The sequence below is a fragment of the Mytilus galloprovincialis genome, chromosome 10 (genome assembly GCF_965363235.1).
Source record: "Mytilus galloprovincialis chromosome 10, xbMytGall1.hap1.1, whole genome shotgun sequence".
Classification (NCBI taxonomy): domain Eukaryota; kingdom Metazoa; phylum Mollusca; class Bivalvia; order Mytilida; family Mytilidae; genus Mytilus; species Mytilus galloprovincialis.
This window is the reverse complement of record NC_134847.1, coordinates 34,988,339-35,004,852: the sequence shown is the minus strand read 5'-3', so window position 1 is coordinate 35,004,852 and position 16,514 is coordinate 34,988,339. Positions and strand designations below refer to the sequence as shown.

Sequence of the window (16,514 nt, the reverse complement as noted above, 5' to 3'; positions counted from 1 at the left end):
CAAGCAATAAAGGGCCCAAAAAATTACTAGTGTAAAACTATTCAAACGGTAAACCAACGGTTTAATCCATATAAAAACGAGTTAAATAAAACACTTATGAACCAAAAAAAACAGACGACAACCAATGAACATCAGATTCCTGACTTAGGACAGTTGCAAACAATTGCAGCGGGATTAAACGTTTTGATGGTACCAAACTTTCCCCTTTTTCGAAAACAATAGTCTTACATTACAACAAAGATAGACGTATTACGATTAATAATTGGAAGGCGTAACTCAATGAAAAAAAATAGTAACGCATATAGGTACATTTTTAACCGTACAACCATCCAGAAAAAATAGTAAGCTTCCTAATAGTAAGGTCCGGCATGACAACATGAGAAATTATACGAAAAAGTAAAAAACAATTGATGCACAAAACCATCAAAAACAAATCTGGCAGAGAGCAACCTCACTACTAAAAAAAAAAATATACATGTATATTGCGTGCTGTATCAAGCGATTTGGACCCTTTCATACGTCTTACCGTCCGTTGTTACATCTTGTCTGCAACTGCATCCTGTGAAGAATATAATTTTTTTTATGACCAAACTAAATAATAAACTAAAACTCTTTTGCAAAAACGTTATTTTACCATGATCACTTCTGAATATACGACATCTAGTTGCACTATATATGTTAGAATTAGCATGCATCATATTCAAATTGATAATTTAATATAATTATCTGTACTTGTAGTTGTATTGCCACAAGGTCTCCATTGATCACGGATGGAACTTTTGCAAAGTTCAAAAATACGTAGACGTAAAAAGTCTCCCTCAGCGTTCATTTGTTTCACTTGAAAACAATAACGATCAAAACCAACCAGTAAACAAAGACTCACAAAACCAAAGGACATTTACATCAACAGTTATAAATAATAATTAAAAAACAACACGAACTCCACTAAAAACCGGGAGTGAAATCATGTGCTCCGGGAGGGTAGGCATTTACTGCACCGGATACGGCACCCGTCGTGTTATTTCTTTGTTCAGTTCTGTAATTATGGAAGGTTATTATGACTGAGGAAGAATATCAGATATGATTTCTCTGACACACTTTTGTCATAATGACCAATCAGCTCATGATGGTGACCGTAAAATTTCTTGAGTGATGACCTTAATTTGATTGTTTCATATCCCTATCTTAGCAACTTTTGAGAAAGCAGTATTCCTCGTTCAACAAAATCAACGTACTTTGAGCTAGCTCTAGAGTAACGTATCAATTGAGACACATATACTCCATATGCTGGTGCCGCTGGGATGTTGCTACACAGAAATGGAAATTTGACTACTTGTATAACTACTTGTGACATGGAACATAATATAAATATCTGTAGTTTACCCCTTTATTTTCAGGCTTTAAAGGAGATGGATCCATGTGTTTTACCAACTTAACTCTATGTGCTTAAATTATGTTTGTTGTAGTTTTCTATTAAAAACTTGATGTATTTACCTAAAGAAAATAGTTATGATATTCTTTGTCTTATCACATCTACTTACAAATATCAACGCAGCAAGTGCCACTACTTAATCAGGATCACCCATGTGTTTTTTGACTGCCTCATTAAAATAACTGTTTCCAACCATAGATCATTTTATATTTTTACTTTTACAATGTTTATCATTTTCGGACGTTTGGTCTTGACTTTTGATACTTTCGTTATTTTTTTTTTTGTAGAGTACGTCAAAAGTAGTTTGCTGGTGTTCAGCATTGTTCAGTTTGGTAAATCCAATAAGTAGAGACATATCAATGTAAACAAAGGAAATCATATGAACTTCGAAAGGAGCGAGGAATGGTGTGTCGATAATTTAAGCGTTTCCTGTTGTGCAAGTATTAACTATCATGTGAATCCACACTGTTAATAATGAATTATAAAAAAAATACAGTAATTTAAAAAAAAAGAAAGGCGGAAGATACCAACGAAATATTAAAATTAATTGATGACAAACTGACGACACCATGTCAACTAACAAACAAACACCAAACAACAGTATTAACAAAAACTATTACATGAAAATGAAATCTTATGACAGAGCAGCACGAACCCGAGAAAAATCATTCAAAGTTCTGAAGGATAGGCATATTCTGATCTATATGTCGTGTTGTTTATAGAAAATAGACTCGGTGATAAGTATAATTATGTGAAGTCACATTCGAATAAAAGAAAACGATAATTTGATCATATTCGTCATCGTTTGTGAAACAGATATTTCATAACAATCAACAACCTCATGCAGGCGTCTGCCAATTTTTCGAAAGTTAATTTTAAGTTCACAACTTAAAATCCATGATTTAGTACAGTAAACCAATGCAAGTTATATCCATTTATCAAGGTTATCAGGATAGAAAATAACGACTATGGAATATTGTATCAACTAGGACATATAAACTTTCATATGCAGGGCTGCTTGTATGGTACTACATCCACATACAAAATGTATAATTTTGAAGCTGAATCATCTTTTTTGTAGTATTTTGTTTTTGTTTTTAACCGACTATTATTGTTTGATTCCAGATGAAAGTCAATATATGAAGCAGACTTAAGTGTATTAATTGTATCTTTTATGATCATCTAAATGGGATAAATGCCTTCAACATAGTCAACAAAATACCATTATTTAGCGGAACGTGACGTTAGTGAATGATTTTTGCTTCTTTCCATTTTTTGAAGAGGGTTTTGTAATAGCTATATATATATATATATATATATATATATATATATAGGTCCGCGTCATCTGAATAAATAGTCTGATATGCTCAAACAAAGCGAAAATGAAACAGAAGTTACAAACGATATATCAAATGTCTTATAACCTAATGATACGACCCAACGAATTCTTCGTACTTTGCATACAAAGTCTTTTAGTAAAATATCAATACTATAATATAATAAAACAGCGTTAGAGTAAATCCAATGTTTAACCATGTTTAAGATACACAGTTATAGCTAGATGACTTTTGTGAATAAGCCTGTGTGATAATCTTTTCTTTCCTTTTTAAAATGCAATCAACACCCACAGTGCAGGTCAAAGTTTGCTGATATAATAGAATGTAATTGTATTAATAAGATATACCTTCACCAATAGATAGCAAAGTGAGAAAAAAATCTGTATGCACATAAAAACCCAAATTTCTTCCAAGGTCAACATTTCGTGAGTTTTGTTACCCGAATTAGCACACACTCTAATACTTATACACGTACATAGTGAAAAAAATGTAATCTCAATAATGAACAAAAAATTAAATTTTCAGATATATTTTTTTATAAATTATCATCATAGGATGGATTGATGAAAAAGGGGACATACGATAATAAACAGAAACCAGGTTAATCAGCTATGTGATACAGATAATAATTCATTTTTGACTTGATAAATATTTACAACATTATTCTATATATTTATAGAATTATCTCCCCTGGCTTACAAACATTAAATCATGTGACCATTTACCTTCTTTTTCCACAGAAATGTTCTATCTTTAAGACTAAATTAGGTATGTAATTTTATCGTTTTCTCTCTGTATTATACACAGACATTCACACAAACACACATACTTTAACTGTGTAGTAGGTTTTTTTTATACTTTTTTATTTTATTTTGATCAACTTTCGTTTCAGTTGTTTTGTGAGATATGTTAGAATACGTTGAATGCCTTACTAATTATGCCTATTTCAACTATGTTTTTATTATGTGCTTCGATTTTTGTGGATTTTTGTCTTTTGTTTTTGTCTTTGTTGGAGCATAGAAATATTGGGCGTCCTTAAATACCGTCCTTCCGTCCACACGTCCGTCCGTCCGGTCTTGTTTAATAGCGCTTTTACTAATATCTACAATTCTTGCCAAATTTTTATAAAACTGATAACACAGGTTTACATCAATAATGTATTCGCCTATATAGTTCGATATATAAGCAGTTCTGATCATGTTCATGATGTATTTATAAAAGAGATAGAATGTGTATAAGCCATTGAGAGTCATTAATTGGAAAATCGCATTGTCAGCGGAATCAATTGTACAATTTGTGACAGAACTTTATAAAACTTATACGGTAGGTTATATTATTAATATCTAATACGAGTGTGAAACGCAATGCCAACCGATAATTTTTAATAGACGTGTTACGAAATTGTATCTATTCGACGCTGAGGTTGACAAATTAGACTTTAAATGGCCGGTATCGGATCAAAGCACACAAGTTATTTAAATATTTTAATTACCTGTGTACCAATTGAATCATGGTGTTAAACTGCATAGTAATGATAAAAAGTAAAATCACAAAAATGCTGAAATCATAGGAAAATCTAATCGGAAAGTCCATTATCACATGGCAAAATCAAAATACAAAACAGATAAAAAAAAACGAATGGACAAGAACTGACATGTCATATTTACTTCAATAACACAGGTCTTTTTAAAAACTTTATCATAACTTATTTCATGTTGAATATTCCTTAAGGAACGAATATGAAAAATAATTATTCCGTGAAGAATAAATGATATACCCCGTTTAACTTTGGAAATACATGTCCTTGGATTGTTTCTTTTGTTGACTATTATATACTAATCTGTTTGATACCTACTAAGAAAAAAATTGATTTCCTTTATATTATTTTCATGTAAAATGTGACCGGTTTGACCTAACAACATCTTATATGTATTCCTGCAAAGTTTCGAAATATTCCGTTTTGTAATTTTCTGAAGTACGAGTTATGCCCTTGGAAAAAAATGTAACGGAAATTGCCTTACATTTGCTTTGAAGCGTTCATTTCTTTAAGATTATTAAAAAAAAAAATTACAAGGATTTTTTTTTTTAAATTGTCCTTTTTCCTCAACAGATAAAAAACAAGCGCAACGCGGTAGACTTTGGTCATTTTCTTTTTCTGTCTTTTTTTTTAATTTAATGTTGTATTAATACCATGCATACTCTTTAAATAAAGTTGAAAAACATTTTATGTGTTTTAGAATTACAAAAACTATATGTGAAAAACTTCTAAATTTTATAGTCGAAGTGTGTCGAGTAGTTTTTGGGAAGTATAGTTTCAAGTTAAACATATATGTTTCTAACCTCATGTGGACCGTATACTTAGTAAAAGAGGGACGACGGATACCAAAGGGACAGTCAAACTCATAAATCTAATTAAACTGACAACACCATGGCTAAAAATAAAAAGGACAAACAAACAACAGCACACATGACACAACATAGAAAACTAAAGAATAAACAACACGAACCCCACCAAAAAACTAGGAGTGATCTTAGGTGCTCCGGAAGGGAGAGCAGATCCTGCTCCACATGTGGCACCCGTCGTGTTGTTTATGTGATAACAAATCCAGTAAATAGTCTAATTCGGTAGTTCCCATTCGTGAAAGGGAAGGGGATTGTAGTTACGACGTAAGGAACATATCCGATATCATTTGTGAAACGGTTATTCCATGATGATGGAGTTTGTCAAATTTACGAAGGGATGATTTCAACTTCACCATTTGGAACTCTTGGTTTAATAGCTTCCATGTGAGCAGCAACCCTCTATCAAGAAAATCATGATAGGAAATGCAAGCACGGAAATATCGTATCAATTGGGAGATATATACCCCTTATGCAGGTGCTGCTGGAATGTTGCTACTTAGAAATGGAAAGTTCACAATTGGAAAGCTGAAATCATCTCTTTTGTCGTAAAGTTTTGTTATCAACCGACCCTCATTGTCAATTTCTAGATGTAAGTCAAGATATGAGGCCGACTTAACTGTATCTGTAGTATCCTTTATCTCTAGCTCGATGGGATAGATGCGTTCCACATAGTCACCAAAGTTTGAATTATTCAGTGAAAGAACATCATCTATATAGCGGAAAGTAGAGTTAAAGGATATTGCTAACTTCTTATCTTTCTTCCTAAGAAGTTCCTGCATCAAGTAAGCCTCATAATAATAAAGAAACAAATCGGCAAGTAGAGGGGCACAGTTTGTTCCGACTGGAATGCCGACAGTCTGTTGAAAAACACGTCCTCCGAACGTAACAAATATGTTGTCAATCAAGAAATCAAGCATCTTGATAATATCAGTTTCAGAGAATTTTTTGTTTGAATCAGAGTGATCCTTTACAAAGTAGGATTTATTCCTCCCTAAGACAAGATACTTGTATCTACCATGGCCATTCTTTTTTATGAAGCAAAGCAATACCAACTCTTTTAATTTGTCTCTTAGTTTGGAATGTGGAATACTTGTGTAAAGAGTAGAACAGTCAAATGTTTTAATACTGTTACAAGATGAAAGAGAGTTAGATTGTATGTACTCGAAAAGATCTTTCGAATTTTTAAGTTAAGTATCTGATTCACGCCCCCTCTAGAATAGGCAGTTTCACAATAACTTTGAAGCCCGTCTTTTATTGCTGATAAAATAGATTCAAATAATTTTTAAAGAGGTTTCGAGGAGCACTTGGAAGACCCAGCAATATACCGTTGTTTGTAAGGATACTTATGTAGTTTAGGTTTCCAATACAGTGATGGAAGATCCAGTTCTTCATCTTTGGTTGAAATTCCAAAGGAATTCCTCTTTGGTAAGTGTCGTGAGGGTATATGTTGAGTTTCCAAGTGAATTGTCAATAGTAAATTGTAAGAACGACAAGTATGCGGTGATTAGAAAGATGAATGTAGCTGCAGTGAATTACTTATTATCGAGCACAAATATTTACAAAACTGGTATTTCCTGTTAATTCGCTAAGCATGCTGCGTTAGAGTTATTGACTCGGAGGTCAGATGCTTTAGTAGGCCAACACGTCTTATGTTATGTATGTGATTTTCTTAACATTAACCTGTAAAAATAATGATATTGAATTTAAATAAAACTTTAACTTTAAATTATTATTAAAGGCCTTAAAGATAAATTGAATTATATCCAATAAAGTATGCGAGACATTTCAGAATATATTAGAGTATTCATGTAAGTACATGCAATCTATTTTAGGATTATGGCCACCAATTGGGGTATTTGTGGTGTTTGTGAAAACCTTCAGATTACCAAACCTTCAGTAGTATGGTGTTCCGAATGTGACGAAGGACTTTGTGAAGAGTGTAAGAAACATCATGCGGTTTCTAAGGCATCAAAAAACCATAAAACCGTTTCTATCGCCAAATACAAAAACCTACCCACCGAAGTCGTGCAAATCTCTCAGACCTGCAAACTTCATAATGAGAAATACGAGCTGTTTTGTGCAAAACACGATTGTCCTTGCTGTAAGAAATGTGTGAAATCTCACAACGATTGTAAAGGTTTAACTGACATAAATGAACTCATAAGAAACGTAAAAACTTCAAACGCATTTTATGAAATCGAACAAACCCTGCAGGAAGTCGTCGAGAATATTAAACGACTAAGCACAAACAGGAATGAGAATTTAAAATCTATAGAAAACAAGAAAAGAGAAATTGAAGCAGCAATAAAACAAACCAGGATAAACGTTAACCATCACCTTGATAAACTTCAGGATGACTTGATTAAAGAACTAATGACAGTTGAACAAAGAGAAAAAAGCAAAATAGAAAAATTGTTAACTTCTCTAAAAAACAAGGAAAAAGAGATCGCTGAAGTACAAGAAAATTTTGCCAGTTTTAAACAGCATGCATCAGAACTACAAACATTTCTAACCATGAAAAATATCGAAAAAGATATTGTAGGCGAAGAAAAAATTATACAATCGATTGCCACAAGTGACTTCACAAATCAAGTCAATATTTCATGTCAGATAAACAAATCTTTGCAACAAATCACAGATAGCGTGCAGAAGTTTGGGGAAATACATGTTTGTTCTGATCCATGTGATTTTTCTATTCACAAACGGAAGGACAGACAAGCCCAAATTATGGTTACTCTTCCAACCAGAGATATCGATAACCTGACTTTGACATTACAGAAACGTATAAAGACAAAGTTGTCATATGTATCTGGTTGTTCATTGCTTCCTGGTGATCGGATGGTATTCTCCTCTGATTTGGACAATAAATTAACAGTACTAAAGTCTGACGGATCAAAAGATTTTGAGATAAAGAACATTGGTCGAACGTTTGATGTTGTATTTATTGGTGATGATTCTATTGCTGTAACTTCCGGTAAATCAAATCAGATTAATATAATCAACTTAAAGAAGAAATCAAAGACGAAATCAATAAAAGTTGATTCATATAATGGTGGAGTAGCATACAAAGATGGATATTTAATATATTGTGCCAGAGAGAAAGGAATACAGATGATCAGTCTGAATGACGAAACAATTACCAATGTTAACAATACCAAACTGTCAGGTCTTGCGTACGTTATAACATTCGGTGACAAATTGTTCTACACAAATTCCAATGGCAGCGTAACCTGCTGTGATTACCATGGTCATATAGTGTGGACGTTCTGTGATAACAGTGTTGTGCGCTCTTCACAAGGTGTCTCTGTAGACAATGATGGAAACGTATATGTAGTGGGAGGTTATACTAACAATGTGATTGTTATCTCTGCTGATGGACAACACTACAGACAACTCTTATCAAATGAAGATGGACTGAGCTTCCCAAGGGCTCTACATTATGACACGTCTACAAATGAATTGTTAGTTGCAAATTCATCCAATGGAGCATTTCTGTATGATGTTAAATAATAATTCATGAAGATTGACTTTTTCAACCTTATTCAACATTTTCTTGATCTCGATTACAAATATTATTTTAATTGAATTATATAAATTTTTTGTGATCTAATTAAGATCGGTTTAAAATTAATTTATAGCGTTATTAACTGACAATTTCTGTATTGGCCCTGTTATAGATTTGAGATCAGCTGTATTGGACCCGAGACTCGACGACATCTTATCGAGATTATACAGAAAAACTTCTAAGGATGCATTATTATTCGTGGATTTCGTTGGTATAGATATACCACAAATTAAAGTTATGAGGCAGCAATTCATCTACAAAAGTGATCTAAGGACAGTTCCATATGAGTAATATAAATTGTCTGTCATACGTTTTCGAGACAGCAACTCATCGAAAAAAAGTATATTATGACAGTTCCGTATAAATAAAAGGAGATGTCAGACAACAGTCCGACTTCAAATCAAAGACAGTTTTAGGGGGTAGGCCTTGGCAACACCAAAATGTTCCTCTCGTTTCATTTTTCTTCTATTTACATCATTGAAAAGGTAGTGGTCGATGCATCATCTGCCAAAGTCTTAAGGAGATTCACTGTTTCATTTTATGTGTAGGGTATATTGAATATGACCAGTTTTGGGATACCCTAAAAAACGGTTGAAAACACTAGTAGGTAAAAATCATTGAGTGTTTCTGCACAAGTTGTCATTTGAAAGATCCCTGACTGTTAAATTGTATAGAAGAAACATATTTTAAAGTAAATCTGAAACATCATGGTAATAAAAATAGTCTAAATGTAAAAAGAAAGAAGTTTTTGTTAATTGGTACTTCGAGAAGTCTGGCCAGCTCAGATAACACATTTGTTTCAAATTTAGCCAGACAAAAATTTTGTTGTTTAATTCCTGCAAAAAAATGTATAAACATTTATTGGTTATTAATCTTTAAAATCACAAATTTTTATCGAATTTGACGGTTTGAAATTTTCAAAATTGTTCAACAAGTTGGCTAAAAATGCAAACGAAGAAAGTAAGTTGACATAATTTTGTATCACTACTATTTGTTGGTTTCTCCCCAGGCTACAAAATGCCCCTGTCATCAATAGCACACGCTATCAGAATTCATCGATTTTGTCAGTCTGTCACTATTTAAGTACTATCTTTCTATTAATGTAGATTATCTATTAGCATATACTTGTACTAGGATTGATGTTTAGATAATATTTTCTAGAATAGTTCCTTTTATATTGGGAAAAACAAACACAATCAGTAAACACACACAAACTCTGTATCAAGGACTTAGCACTGAAACCAAATATCTTTATTATTTAATCTGTATGACTATGTTCAAATCGAATTTCCAAAAACTTTCAAGATTTTTTTCTATATGATGCCACAAGGTCTTTTAGTCAGTAAAGTTGCTCAGTACACCTCACAATCAGTTCATAGGTGTTTCTTTTACGCGTTTTATGTAAGAATGGTAATTTTCTACCTTCTCATTCATATCATTGAAAAAAGATGTTCTTTAGTTTAATGTTTGGTTGTGTCAAATATGTACAGCTAACTGGATCTTTCTGCATCATTCTCACAGCCAAATGTAAACAACATAAATGCTTGATCACTGTTTAATTTACTGCTACATTGTATGTTAAAACACACTAATGACTTTCAATATATGTGTAAAAGTTGTCTCCCATATACCAGTTCTACCACTTAATTTGAAGATGTCTGTTAAAAAGACAGTTCAGTAAAAATAAACAAGGAAATGCGTTACCAGTATACGAGACAACACCCTATTGACAAAATTAACATGAGACTTTCAATTTAAGCAAAACTTAGCAATACCCAACTACGTTGTATGATATCAAGAAGGATTTCGGTCATGATTGTCAATAAGGAGCTTCGGTCTTGATTATCAATAGGGAGATTTGGACATATTAGGCAATAAGGAAGATAAAGAAGATGTTGGTAGTACGTATATGAGACAGTTAGGCGATGTAAAAATAAGAAAAATAATCAATACGCATTAAATACGTTTTTTGTGATTATCAATAAGGAGATTCGGACATGATTGTCCATAAGGAAATTTGGTAATGAATATCAATAAGGAGCTTTAGACATTATTGTCAATATCGAGATTCGGTCATGATTGTCAATAAGGAAATTTGGTCATGATTGTCAATAAGGAGATTCGGTCATGATTGTCAATAAGGAAATTCGGTCAGGGTTACCAATAAGAAGATTTGAACATGATTGTCAATATGGAGATTTAATCATGATTGTCAATAAGAAAATACGGTCATGATTGTCAATAAGGAGATTTGGACATAATTGTCAATAAAAAGATTTGGTCCTGATTGTCAATAAGGAGATTCGGTCCTGATTGTCAATAAGGATATTCGGTCATGATTATCAATAAGGAGATTTGTCAATACGACGACGTACAATGATTTTCAAAGAGAAGAGGTGGTATGATTGTCAATAGAAAGATGTGGTACGATTGTCTATTAGAAAATGTTGTATGATTGTCAATAATGAGATGTGATATGATTTTCAATAAAGAGATGTAGTATGATTGTCAATAAGAAGATTACTTTTATTTTCAATATTGAGATGCAGTATGATTGTCAATAAGGTGACATGATATGAAAGTCAATGCTGAAACTTGGTAAGATTTTCAATAAGAAGATGTGGCATGTTTTTCAATAAGGAGATGTCGTATTATGTTCAATAGTGAGATGTGGCATGATTGTCAATAAGGCGACGTCATGTGAATGTCAATTTGTTAACGTGGTATGATTTTCAATAAGAAGATGAGGTATGATTGTCAATAATGAGTGTTGTATGATTGAAAATAAGGTGACGTGATATGAATGCCAATGCTGTAACTTGGTAAGTTTTTCAATAAGAAGATGTGGTATGTTTTTCAATAAGGAGATGTCGTATTATAGTCAATAATGAGATGTGGTATGATTGTCAATAAGGCGATGTTATGTGAATGTCCATTTAATTTGTTAACGTGGTATAATTTTTAATAAGAAGATGTATGATTTTCAATAATGAGTGTTGTATGATTGAAAATATCTTAAAAGTAAGATGTGGTTTGATTGTAAATAAGAAGATATAACAGGATTCTTAATGACTAAATATGGCTTAATTTCTCGAGAACATGATATAAAGAATCAATATGAATGAAAAGCGCTGTATGATTGTCCTTAAGAAAATATGGGTATGATTGATAACAAGGAGAGACAATCACGATTGTCAATAAGGATATGCGATTTCCTTATCAATAAGGAGATGTGGCTTGATTGTCAATAAGGATATGCGGTTTCATTATCATTGAGGAAGTCGTATATTGCTTTCACGTTGTCGTCGTCGTCAGCGTCGGCCAAAGACAGATGGTTTTCGGATAATAAGTTTAGTATAAGTTAATAGAAATCAATCAAATTTTAACACAATGTTTATAACCACTAAAGGAAGGTTGTACTTGCTTTCGGGGGTAATGGTTCCCACTGTTTAGGAATAAGAGGAAAACAAACGGCCTAAATAAGCATTTTGTAGTGTCTAGACAATAACTTGTGTTAAAGTGTATGCATCTCTCTGAAATTATTCCACAAGTTTCCATACTAAAATTGAGAATGGAAATGGGGAATGTGTCAAAGAGACAACAACCCGACCATAGAAAAAAACAACAGCAGAAGGTCACCAACAGGTCTTCAATGTAGCGAGAAATTCCCGCACCCAGAGGCGTCCCTCAGCTGGCCCCTAAATAAATATATACTAGTTCAGTGATAATGAACGCCATACTAATTTCCAAATTATACACAAGAAACTCATGAAACTAAAATTAAAATAATACAAGACTAACAAAGGCCAGAGGCTCCTCACTTGGGACAGGCGCAAAAATGCGGCGGGGTTAAACATGTTAATGAGATCTCAACCCTCCCCCTATACCTCTAGCCAATGTAGAAAAGTAAACGCATAACAATACGTACATTTAAAATTCAGTTCAAGAGAAGTCCGAGTCTGATGTCAGAAGATGTAACCAAAGAAAATAAACAAAATGACAATAATACATAAATAACAACAGACTACTAGCAGTTAACTGACATGCCATCTCCAGACTTCAATTAAACTGATTGAAAGATTATGATTTCATCATATGAATATCAGGCACAATCCTTCCCGTTAGGGGTTTAGTATCATACCATCATAACATATATGAAAAAAAAGTAAAAACACAAAAATACTGAACTCCGAGGAAAATTCAAAAAGGAAAATCAAAAATCAAAAGGCAAAATCAAAAGTCCAAACACATCAAACGAATGGATAACAACTGTCATATTCCTGACTTGGTACAGGCATTTTCTAATGTAGAAAATGGTGGATTGAACCTGGTTTTATAGCTAGCTAAACCTCTCACTTGTATGACAGTCGCATCAAATTCCATTACATTGTCAACGATGCATGAACAAAACAAACATACTCAAAGAGTAAAAATGTCAAAAATAGGGGTACAACAGTCAATATTGTGTTATCATCTTAATATCACTACATAAACAACAAATGTAACAAAGTAGCACAAAAAGGCATACATCAAATTTAACATTCTCATTTTGCTTTTCTTATACGGCTGAATTTATCTATGTAAAGTCTAAATGAAAGAAAGTTTTCATTACTGGTGTAAAATTGCGCGTTTGAAATTCGCACAGGTAGACATAAAAATAATTCTGTCGTATGACGGCATACATAAATGCAGACTCACGTAAAGTAGATATAACAAAAAACAGACTTACAGTAAAAATAATAAATAAAATAATGGTGTGGTTCAAAGTATGACGGGACACATAAGTACAGTTTCACGTCAAATACGGCTGAATTTATCTATGTAAAGTCTACCCATAAATGATAGAAGGTTTTCATTACTGGTGTAACATTGCGCGTTTGAAATTCGCACAGGTAGACATACAAATAATTTTTGTCGTATGACGGCATACATAAATGCAGACTCACGTAAAGTAGATATAACAAAAACCAGATTTAACAGTAAAAGTAATAATAATAAATAAAATAATGGTGTGGTTCAAAGTATGACGGGATACATAAGTACAGTTTCACGTCAAATGTATATCATAAAAAACAGACTAAACAGAAAAAGTAGTCTTATTGAATAAAATAGTTTAGTCATTCATAGTAAGTCAAGATCTTTAAGTAAAAGTAATATCAATAAATGAAATAATTTTGCCGTTCAAAGTATGTGGTTTTACGTAACCACAGAGTCACTTCAAATGAATATCTAAAAAAGACATATAAAAGAATACTATAATACGTAATTAAGATGATAACAAACGTCAGTACGCAAAATCTATACTTCAAGACCATCTTGTATTATTTGTGAAGTTGATACGGAATATTTATCAACAAGTTCTGGGTATCTTCCGATAAACTTTTTTAGAAAAAGGACGAGACGTTCTTTGACATACCCCTGGTTCATCAATTTTCTGCTCAGATACTGCTGACGTTTTACAAAGTCTGAATAGGAGCTGCAAGCTCTTGAATACCTAATAAGTTGGGAAATGTATATTCCATATGCAGGTGAAGTTGGTATATTACAACTAAGGTGGGGGAAATTGATAATTTCAAAATTAAAATCGTCTCGTTTGTCATAGATTCTGGTACTGAGATGACTGTGAATGTCAAATTCGAGGTATAAGTCTAAAAATGAGGCAGAGGAAGCCGTGTCTGTGGTCTCTTTAATTTCTAGTTCTGGTGGGTACTATATTAATGGAATCCAATCAGAAAAGTTCGGATTATTAATGGAAAGAACATCATCAATATATCTGAAAGTGAAATTAAATAACCTGGCTTCTTTGATCTTCTTGTTTTTGACAAGTGTCTGAAGGAACTCCGATTCATATGAAAATAAGAAGAGGTCGGCAAGGAGAGGCGCACAGTTCGTTCCCATAGGAATGCCGAAAATTTGTTGAAAAAGTCTACCTCCAAATTCAACAAATATGTTGTCAATAAGAAACTCCAGCATACTGATCACTTGTTCCTCTGTGTAGTATGTTTTACCCTTTTGTTCCTTATTAACAAAATATGCCTTATCGTATCCCAAAGTGATAAATTTATAGCGTATGCTACCATTTTTATGATGAAAAGCATTGTGAATTATTTCTTTTAGACGGGTTTTCAATTTCACATGGGGAATGGTTGTATACAAGGTTGAAAAATCAAAAGTTTTAATAGAACTAATTTCAGAATAAGACCGAGATTTAAAATTATCCAGAAGTTTTTTTAGAGTTTTTCAGAATCCACATATGGTTAATACCACTACGTGAGTAAACAGTTTCACAGTATATCTGAAGACCCTCTTTAACTGCGGACAGAATTTTAGTCAATCTAATGGACAATTCTTTTGTAGAACAAGCAGATGAGCCGGCAATGTACCGTTGTTTGTACGGAATTTTGTGAAGTTTAGGTATCCAATACAAACAAGGTAAGTCCTCCGATTTGTTGTTCACTGCAATGTTCATAGAAGCCATGAAGGACTTATGATTCGCCAAAATCTCATCCTTGTCAAATGATATGTTTTTGTATGTGGGATTACCTGAGTGTTCATTTATTCCTAATTCTTTTATAAGACACTCGTAGTAATACGATTTACATACAAAGACAATATTATTTGAAGCTTTGTCCGCAGGAACAACAACATACTTATCTTGAAGAGATGATAGACATTTCACAGCCTCTTTGTCACTGAAAATGGACTTAGGTCGATCATTCACACAGTTTTTCAACTTATGAATGCGACGTTTTATCAGAGACCTGATTGTTTTGACCCATTCTGACAAAGTGTCCAGTTGCACTTCTTCTCGCTTAGCCTATGCTCTGGCGTAGTTCTCAATGGAATCCATAATTATTTTGAAGTTATGGTTCCAATTGATGTGTTGGGGTTCTCTAAACTTAGAACCACGAGAAATCACCTTTCGGAGATTTTCATGTTGAATTATGTTTAGATCCCCAGTAATAACATGGCCAGAGGGGCTGTAATTGTAAGGCGAGTTGGAACAGTCACATGTCAGAGGTTTTTTTAGTATTGTTCTAAATCAAGGTCCTGTAATGCTTGTTTATAGTTAAATATTTTGGGTGCAATGGTTTTGGTGTAACTGTAGGATACAATAGGAACAGACTGATTTTGAAAATAAATAGGAATTTTAGATGTTACCTCCTTGTGACGTAGAACGTTGCTGATGTTGATTGCATCAATTCCTCTATTGTTAAAGTGAACAGGAAGGAATTTCCTCTTTTCCTCATGTAAAGGTTCCGATCTTACTGGTTTAAAGAGACGGAAAAGAGCTACATCACAAATTATACCGACAATTCTGTATATTGGAGAAAATGTATTAGTACCTTCTTTGTCAAGAGCATAATCTCTCAAACATTTTAGAAAATTAACCGGCAGTGAAAATAGAATAGTTCTAATGTAATGTAACCCTAACGGATGATGCAGATGAGAAAGAAGGTCATAAAAGCTTCCAGAGGCCGATCTCGATTTGGAAGACTTTTTTACATTAGGCAAATGGTAACGTTTTTGTCCATGACTACGTTGGTTTCGTAAGGTAGTATTAAACAAACTCATTACATTAACATCACTGCAGGCTGGACTTGACAAATTTCCTACTCCTTTGACATTATCATTGCAACCATATGGCATTGCAGTACCTAGTTTCCTTATCCAGAAATTTTCTCTATCTTTTCGGAAAGGAGTACTAAGTACTGGACTATTTGCGTGGTGATAAATTTTCTCGATGATGCGTACTTTCATAGATAACGAAGGACCA

The 16,514-nt window shown here is 33.1% G+C and overlaps 1 long non-coding RNA gene across 1 annotated transcript; it reads left to right on the top strand.

Moving 5' to 3' along the window:
- Positions 1 to 3,482: 3,482 nt before the first annotated feature.
- On the top strand, positions 3,483 to 9,124 carry LOC143047454 (uncharacterized). Its single transcript, XR_012969555.1, has 2 exons — positions 3,483 to 3,537; positions 7,005 to 9,124. It is a non-coding gene; the product is annotated as an uncharacterized LOC143047454 (long non-coding RNA).
- Positions 9,125 to 16,514: the final 7,390 nt, after the last annotated feature.